The sequence below is a fragment of the Aythya marila genome, assembly GCF_965140915.1.
Source record: "Aythya marila genome assembly, chromosome: 2".
Lineage (NCBI taxonomy): Eukaryota > Metazoa > Chordata > Aves > Anseriformes > Anatidae > Aythya > Aythya marila.
Window position 1 is genome coordinate 81,710,929 of NC_139043.1, and position 8,857 is coordinate 81,719,785.

Here is an 8,857-nt window from a genome sequence, read left to right on the forward strand (position 1 = left end):
GCAGGAACCAAACAAGGCAAAACACTGACTCTTGAGGAACAGGAGCTATGACATCCCATCCGTGCTGCAGATTCAGTGTCTGCCTGCCCCTAAAAGAAATTTGAAAGAGACCTTTAGTAAAAGGGGTTGCATTTGCTGAGTCTAATAGGAGAGCTGTGTGTCCACCTTCTAAAACTCCCAAATGTAGTTTATATTTTACTGGAAACCCAAAGGTGACAGCCAGGTCTGGTACATTGAGCCCAGCATTCACTGAAATCAGTCGAGCTGCATCTTTTGCCCCTATGTCTGAAAGTCTTCCAACAAGTTTCTGACACAGAAGACTTCACTCAAGCCATTCCTAGTGCCGTGGGAGGTAGGGAGAAGTGATTCCCTCGGAGTAAGACTGCTCTATAATGATGCTTGTGAAGTCTCAATTCTGCTGCTGCCTCTACGAGCCTCTCTGTGGTTATGCAAGGAGGATTTCGGTCTCTGTGCTGTTAGTCTGACACCTTCAGTGCATACTTGAGTCTCTGCTGAAAACGTTGATACTAAATCTTAAGACCATGAAGTCGGTTTCCTCTACCCATGTGTCAAAGCCAGAATGAGGAAGGAAATATACATTTCTTTTCTTTATTCTGTTGTAGCGACGAATCATTACTCAATCCAGTAGACAAGGCACAGGTTTTCTGCACACGTGGAAGCAAAATTACCCTGTTTCCCTAGTACATATTTATCCAGTTCCCCTTTTATCTTTTCCCTTAATCTTTGTCCTTCACTCATCTCACTACTCGTTTCAGTACCCCAGTCCCCTTCTTGCTCACAAATCACAGCCCCAGGCCTTAGTATCTTTCATTCTCTAGGAACTGCAGAATAATTTATTCTGCAGAATAATAATACCTAAAGGATAAATGGTAAGTGGGTCAAACACTAGTTACAACAGAATGCTTGCTTCTCTTTATATGAAATTCTGCCTTTACCTCCACTTCTGCCTTCCAGGAATCTGGCCTTCATCCACTGCGAATGAAAGCGACCATACAGAGGAGCTTTATTTTGGACCTGTCCTCAAGGGGAGTAACTGATATTTTTGTTGTTGTTTTGTTTTGCCTAATCTGGTTTCCAGTGTAAAAGTAACATCAGGCTTTCAAGTAAACCAAAATATCTGTTTTCTGTGTCAAATACAGACTCCAGCCTGGAAAAGAGGTGGCCGAAGAAAGATGTGCGCAGAGATCTATCAAATTATGTGCCACAGGGCAAGTGAACAGGTGATGGCTGTTCCTAGATTTTATTTATTTATTTATTTATTTATCAATACAAGAGCTAAGGGGCATCAAATGAAACTTCCACAGAGCAGGCTGGAACAAAGGAAATGATCCTTTACACACTGAGTTAAACTGTGACAGTCCTTGCTGCAAAAGGCTGTGTGTAATAAGGTTCAATAAGCAACTACCAAAATCCGTAAAGGATCAGTTAATAGGAAAGCTTTCAGCAATGGGAGTCCCTGAGCTACACAATACTGAAGGACAGAAGAATATACTGGAAAAATTTCACTGTAACCTTACCTTATCCTTTTACTCCCTCTTAGGCATTTGCTGTCATCCACCCTTGGAAAAGGGCTAAAAGGGTATCCAGTCTGACCAGGCACAACTCTTTTTATGCTCTTCTATTTTGGCTCAAAATAAGGATATCTTATGTACAGTAGCACCTACTGCCCACTGAGCTCAGCAAAGGTACCATCCAGCTTTATGAATTCAAAATTAACATCTCAGGGGCAGTTCTACTGCGTGAAGTGGGGTTTCATGGTGGTCATCTTCAGGATTTCCCATTGGTAAGTGTGCTTATTTTTGTGTAAAATATGACAGCACAAACCCAGAGTAGAGCCACATTTGGAATGACACTCGGCTCGTCTCAGTATCAGACACAAATCCCATTTTAGGATGCAGTGAACCTTTGGTGACCCTATCCCAATGTTAGTTTGCTGGCTGACCAGGGAGAAGGTCACTGCCTCAACAAAGATGTGGGAGAAATGGTGATGGTTAGATGGGCAGCAGCAAAGTCAGAAGCACTACACCTCTTGGAAATGAAAGACGGGACTTGAAGATCCCTCTAGATTAAGAAATAGAGGAAAAACTCCCCAGTTCCAGAGACCAGGTGCACATTTTAGCTGCATCCTAAAACCAGCCACATAAACCTCCTGCTTGCTTTTCAGCTGAAAATCTGCTACGTGCTTTACATGCTTCTTGTATGCTTGTGACATTTGGACTATTGTTTCATTATTTTGTGGCCCCCGAGACACCTTTTGATAAATAAGATACTTCTGCCTTGCCTTGGGCTGGGTGTCACTCATGTGTGTGTGGCAGGGAGGTGAGAAAACTGAGTAGGTCTGGCATCTACAGGAGTACATGATATTACTACGTTATAAGTTGTGACTCCCAGTCTCAAATATAAGTACTTATGCATTTTTTCCATCACAGTTATTATTCTGAGTAGTTTCAATTGTCATCTCTGGGTAGGATTCTCAAAACCACAAAGTGTCAGCCTAACTCTGCTTCCACCAAAGTCAACAACATTTTTATTGAATTTGGCTTTGGGTGAAGGTTGTGCACTACCAGGCATTTCTGAAAGCCAGAAAGATCCTCCAAACAGAAGTCCCTCTGTTGAAGGCATTCTGGCTAAATTAAATCCTTGTTCCTAGTCCTGATTCTAGCTCCTCAGAATATTTTAAACACTAGGAGAGGTATCTGACCATGAATAAATCACAGAGATGAGGGCGTAAACTTGGGTTAGAAATATGTGCAAGTCAAACATTGAAAGAGATAACATCTACAGAATGATATGAGTTAACTGGCCAGCTAACAATGCAAATAAAACCTAAATTATCTTATGCCCAGAGCTCACAGGAGCCTTTTTGCAAAGGCTTGACTCTTGCTGCCATACTTTAAGGGATTATATAAAACTGCTGTTGTCCTGCCACTCCTGCAGCCTCTTTCACTGTCAACTTCTGGCACTTTATTCCAATGTTGCAATCACCTTTTTCAAATTAAATGATTGTACCCTTCATTCTCCAGCATGGCCCTCTAGAGTTTCATGCTTGGTCACAGGGAGGATGGTTAAGCACTCCAACAGGTGCCCAGAGAGACTGTGTGTAACCAAAACCCAAAGAAAGCTTGGACTAAGCAACTTATGGAGACCCCTTCCAACCTAAATTAGTCTCAGATTCAGCGACTGTGCTTCTTTTTTCCTGAAATCACTTACTGCTAAGAGATCTATAAAAACACAGAGATAGTAGCTCTTTACTAATAGGCGTAGCCTCACAGATCTGTTTTTTTCTCTGGCCTTTCTTCTGCCACCATAATGAATACCCTCCTTCCTTTTTTTCTGTCATAGTGTCTACCATCAGTTTTGAAAACAACACAGGCAAAACGTTTAAGCCTTTCTCCCCAAAACCTTCTGCACAGTCTCAGTCATCAAGGCACCACAAACATCTTCTGCTCAGTCTCACTATTATGTGCCATCGTTTACTTACCCAGCTCTGGAAACCTACATATTCCAGCGGTATCCAAATGTTACAGTTCCTTTGCACATCGGCTTTCAAAGACTCATCCCTCCCTTTCACTCATCAGGGATCCAAGACAGGGAGCCAGAGATCTGAGTTTTAAATTTAGCACTATATCTACTACTATACATTTTTCCCTGTAGTCTTTGATGATTCATTTAAGATATTCTAGAGCATCAGGGATTTTTCTGCTTTCCATTATTTTCGTTTTTGCTAAAACTGTTGATCTCCTCAGCTCATTAATAATAATCTCTGTAAGTTAAAAAGGAAGATGAATTCTAGATCTTTGTTCTCCTCCCTGTTCTCATATCCTGCCTTTTTTATTGGAAGATGGGAAGGGTGGTAGCAAAGATACTGGATTTGAGATTCAGAAACTTGGGGTTCTTTCCTGCATTTAGAAAGGTCTACACTGCTATGTGGAGCTTCATATGAATTAGTTCAGAGGCAAAGGTGGTTCTCCTGGAGCACATGAAGACTTTAAAAAGTAGTTGTGAAAGTAGAATTCCTTATTTAAAGCTACCCGTGATATATATTTACCAGGCTGAAGTCTAGAGAGGGTAAACATATCCAAAGACCATGCTAAAAATTGCACATCGGGAAAATGAGGCTAACACTAGTTCCTCCCTCTTACCCTTCTTCATCTGCTTATGCTGATCTTAAGATCTTTGCAGCAGGAACTTACTTTGGAAAGCCAGACATCCACTCTTTTTAATGAATGCATGGTTTTAAGCAGAAATTAAGAGAAGACCAACAGCTTTTACTGCTTCATCTTTTAAAGGCCAGTCTTCTATGAAAAGCATCTTCCTCTGTGCTGCAGCCTTTCAGAAGAGATTCCTACCTTCTGAGATTAATTTTTGCCATTTAATCTTGGTCCTGTAAGTAAGGCTAGGAAATGCAGCTGAAACTAAAATCTTCCATACAGTTTCTGTTTTCTCTGAATATTTTTGAATATCAGGTGACACATGTGGGTGGGGGAAATTGCAGATTAGCCTTAACCAAATCTCAGCTTTTGCTGGAACTTCCCAAAGCTTTTCTCACCCTTTGCTCCTGACTGAAGTTTTGCTAGTTTTACGACTTTGGGTGCATTCCAATTAGAATTTAAATTTGGTTTTGGTTTGCTGATTTGCAATGTCCCAAGCACTTCCAAGTTTCATTTCATCATTCAGATTTATTCCTTTGGTCTTCAGTCCTGAAGATAGCTCTAAAATATCACCTTGGCATCGAGCATGCAGACCACATTCAAACAAATCTTCAGGTGATTTCCAAAAGACTTTTAATCTGAGTAAGGAAGAAGTCAATGGGGATGAAATTTACAGGACTGAAGCAGAGTGGACCCGTACTAACAGCAGCTTCATCGTACCCTTTTAGAAAGAAAAGATGAAAAGTAACTTCATTACTTTTTAGGGTAGAAAGACAACTCTTTCCAGTACCCATCAGAAGATGAACTTTGCAATGAGCGTAGGTTTGTAAAATGAGGTCTGGAAAGTGAACAAACAATCCAGAACAAAGTGAGCTTTTTTCAACACTCTTTCTCAAGATGAAAACATTAGTCTTCATAAAAGGAAAAGGGAAAAGTAAACTTAGAGCTGGAATGCATTATCAAAAAGAAGATGTTTGTGGAAGTAGATTGATATCACTGGAAAAAGCCAAGCAGGGCAAAAATGTTAAGAAGAATCTTTACAGCTAATGTCTGACTGCATGGGTCTCCTTTCTGGTTGGGAACATTATGGATGTTTCAGAACATGTGCTAAATCATACCAGAAGCCACCAATTTCTTCCAAGTGATCCACTGACTAAACACAGTGGGATTTTCTTCCTTACTTTAGCATGCTTTCAGTTACTCATGCTTTTTCTTTGGCTTTCTCCCTCATCTCACCTCACAAGAAGTTTTTTACCTGCTTTTCTCCTTTAATGTCTTCTCTTGTCACCACGATCCTTCCCTCTTTCTCCTGGTTTATTTTGCACCTTCTTGCATCACTCCCTCTCTTTCCTGTCTCTTTCTCTTCCCTAATCAAACAGCCTTGTTTGTACTCTGTCTTTAAGTCTTCTACCTCTACAGCTTTTTTTTCATCTCTTGAAGAGTAAGATTCATTAGGGAGCAGGTAAATGTATTTTTATTTTTTTTTATCAATAAGGCATAAGGACTAAAATTACAGCCAAAATACATGTAGAATAAGTTGATACAAAAAAGAGCAGCAAATTTCTCTCTCTAAAATCAGTGCAGTGTTGACATAGCTCTTCCTGTTGATTTTAAAATGTATTTTTCGGGACTCTAGCAATTACTTCTAGTTGTTTCCAACATCTCTGTTACTTTTCTTCCTTTTTCACCATTTACTTTTATTAGCTTGGGTTTCTTTCAACTAGCTCATTGCATTGGTGTGTTTGTGGTGGCCCTTTTTTTCCTTTCTTTTTTTTTTTTTTTTTTGGATTTTTTACCAAAGAAGCTACTTAGTTTTTATTCTTACATGTATTTTCACTTCTTATGACTAATTCATCCTATACTACTAGTCTTCTCCCTTAACCAGCTACAGCTATCTTCTGCAGGCTTGATACTGGGAACAGGAAAGAGCTCTTTCTTTCACAATTATTTTGCAGTGTGGTCTAACTTCACAAGTAAATCTAACTAATGATTTCAGATACCCTAAGTTATTGAAGCTGTTTGTTTAATTAAATCTTAAGCCCCCTCCAGTTTAGATCCTGGCAACTGAATCCAACTAAACTATTCTCACCATAGCCTCCAGTGCCTTCTTAACTAAACTGTACAACTGCAGCACTGCGGTCTTCCCATTTTGGATCTGCCAGTTGTTCTTGACAAAGCTGCCATCTATCTGAAAGTTTGGCATTCACTGGCTTCAGGGTCTCCGTTCTCTCCTAATCCTCCTCCACCTCGGTGACAGTTTACAAAGCTTTTTGCAGATCATCTATATTCCCCCCTCCGTCACTTGAAGAGGGACAGAGTGTTCTGTCTGCTTTTGGCTCTTTTCTCTCCTTCTGCCCCTTATCTCTAACTAATCACTCCCCCAATGCACTTAACAACTTCATGCTCACAGCTTACAAATCCGCGTTTCCACTCCAGGCATGAATCATTTTCGCTCAGCTAACCACTCAGCATGTCTTTCTGACAGCTCACAGTGGATGTGTAATCATCGGTGTAAGCTTAATATGGTTAATCGTCCTCCCCCAGTCATTTCCCACCTGCCCCTTCTTTCTCTCACACTGGAAACATCACCATCCTGCCTCTCATTTGGGCCCATAAAGGCAGCATCATGTTCAGCTTGGATTTCTCTCTTGATCCTCGTGCTAGGCTACAAATAAATCTTGCAGATACGTTCTGAATAACAACCTTAAATATAACATTTTTTCTATTCATCCAACTGAAATTTTGATTTGTTTCTCAACATGTATTATCTCAGTTCAATTGGACTTGATGATCTTAGAGGTCTTTTCCAACACAAATGATTCTATGATTCCGTGATACCTGCAATAGTCTTTTTAATTTCCTAGCTTTGTCAACACCATCCTGTGCTGTGCAAATATTTCAGCACAGATGAAATTTTGTACCTTGATATATTGATTTACTTTGCTTTCCTGGGACATTTCTCCTTCTATTCTTGTTTTTCTATTACTATAAATACAACCCTACCAGTCTTCTGTTTGTGGGGCCTGTCACAATAAAGCACTAATGTACTTACTGCCTTGCTTGCTATTGGAGTGCTGAGTAGAAGAGGGCCTTCTCACACAACCGGTGGTACAGCCACCTCTTAAATTTTGAGATGTGCACCTCTGCATTTGCTTCTATCCTATTTATGTGTTCCTTCACATTTCCCATTAAAATAGTCCTGTGTTGTAAATCCTAAAACGATATGCTATGGTGAGATCAATTCAAGTTCCCTCTTCGTCACCAGACTCTGTTCCTCTGCTGTGTCTTTGAGTTACTCTTAGATTATGAATCTCTAAGAGGAGAGAACAGCCACGGTAGCAATGGGTTGTGTGCTTCCTGAGTAAAAATTCTAAAATTATAGAAATACTGGCAACTGAATAGATAAGTGAATAAATAATAACTATGTTATTCTTGTATTAGGTAGTTCTCTTCACTACTACTGAATGCTAGAACACTTCAGTAAATTACACATCTTCCAAATAAAATTTGCATGTAAAGTATCCCGGCTGAGGTTCGTAAATGCTTGCATAATTCAGATGATTGTATAACAAATTACACAACTTAATCATACTTAAGTACTGAACAAGATCCATCAACAGCTTCCCTATTCCACCACAGTCAAGTAAAATGAGCATACAGCAAAGAATCCAATAAATTAACACAAAGTGTTGCACAAAGACTAGCGCAAATAAGTCTTGCTCTAATTTCCAGGCACAACAGCATACGACGTATATTTTCAGTCTGGACACTATGGGAATCCAATAAGCAATAAACAAACAAATACAGTGTGAACACAAGAGTTCTGCTCACTATGCTCCCTAACACTTATATCTGAGCAGATTCTTTAAAAATACTTTTTTATAGATCAGCATCCAATTCATTGCAGAGATATGTCTACACGTGCCACTAGTGCAATATGATATGAATGCCAGGTGAGGTGATTATGATGTTGCATGACTGAAAAAAAAGGCTTTTGACATATTGGGATTTTTTTAATCAGTGCATATTATTGAGCTGTATATAAGGTTTTAGAATAGCATCAATAGAAAGAACAACCAAAGAAAACAAATTGCTGGAAAACAAAAAAGTGAAGTGGCAGCCAAAGAACATCTATAAATATGTCATATAACCACTTGCTATACAGAGACACATGTAAAAAAAAAAAAAAATAGGAATGATAGAAATTTAGGCAATGATACAAATCACTTAAGAAATACAAATTCTATACATTATGTATCTTAAGAAACAAAAGTAATTTGACTTTTAGATTTATTCCTGAAGCAAAATAAATCAGTTAACTCTCATTCCATGCTGTGAGGCATGCTGCAATTAATGTAACACTATACTCTGCTGAGTTACATAGCTGATTCATTTAAGGAGATGCCAAGATAAGGAAAATAAATCTGTGCTTTTCACCTTTTAGGGAAGTTCTTATGAGACCCAAAACTGATTGACATTTTTATCAACGTGTGAAATATCTCATAATACATCTTCTGCTGACATCCTAGCAGTTTTCATAAGATGGGGAAAAAATAGCGCCGTACTCTTTCTAGTCCTTCATCCTCAGTAAGATCAAAACTCTAATACTTCTATTATCATTCAACTAGAAAACGATAATCTGGCTGAAAGATCCTGTGAAAGAAATAGAAAAACTTCCATTGCTT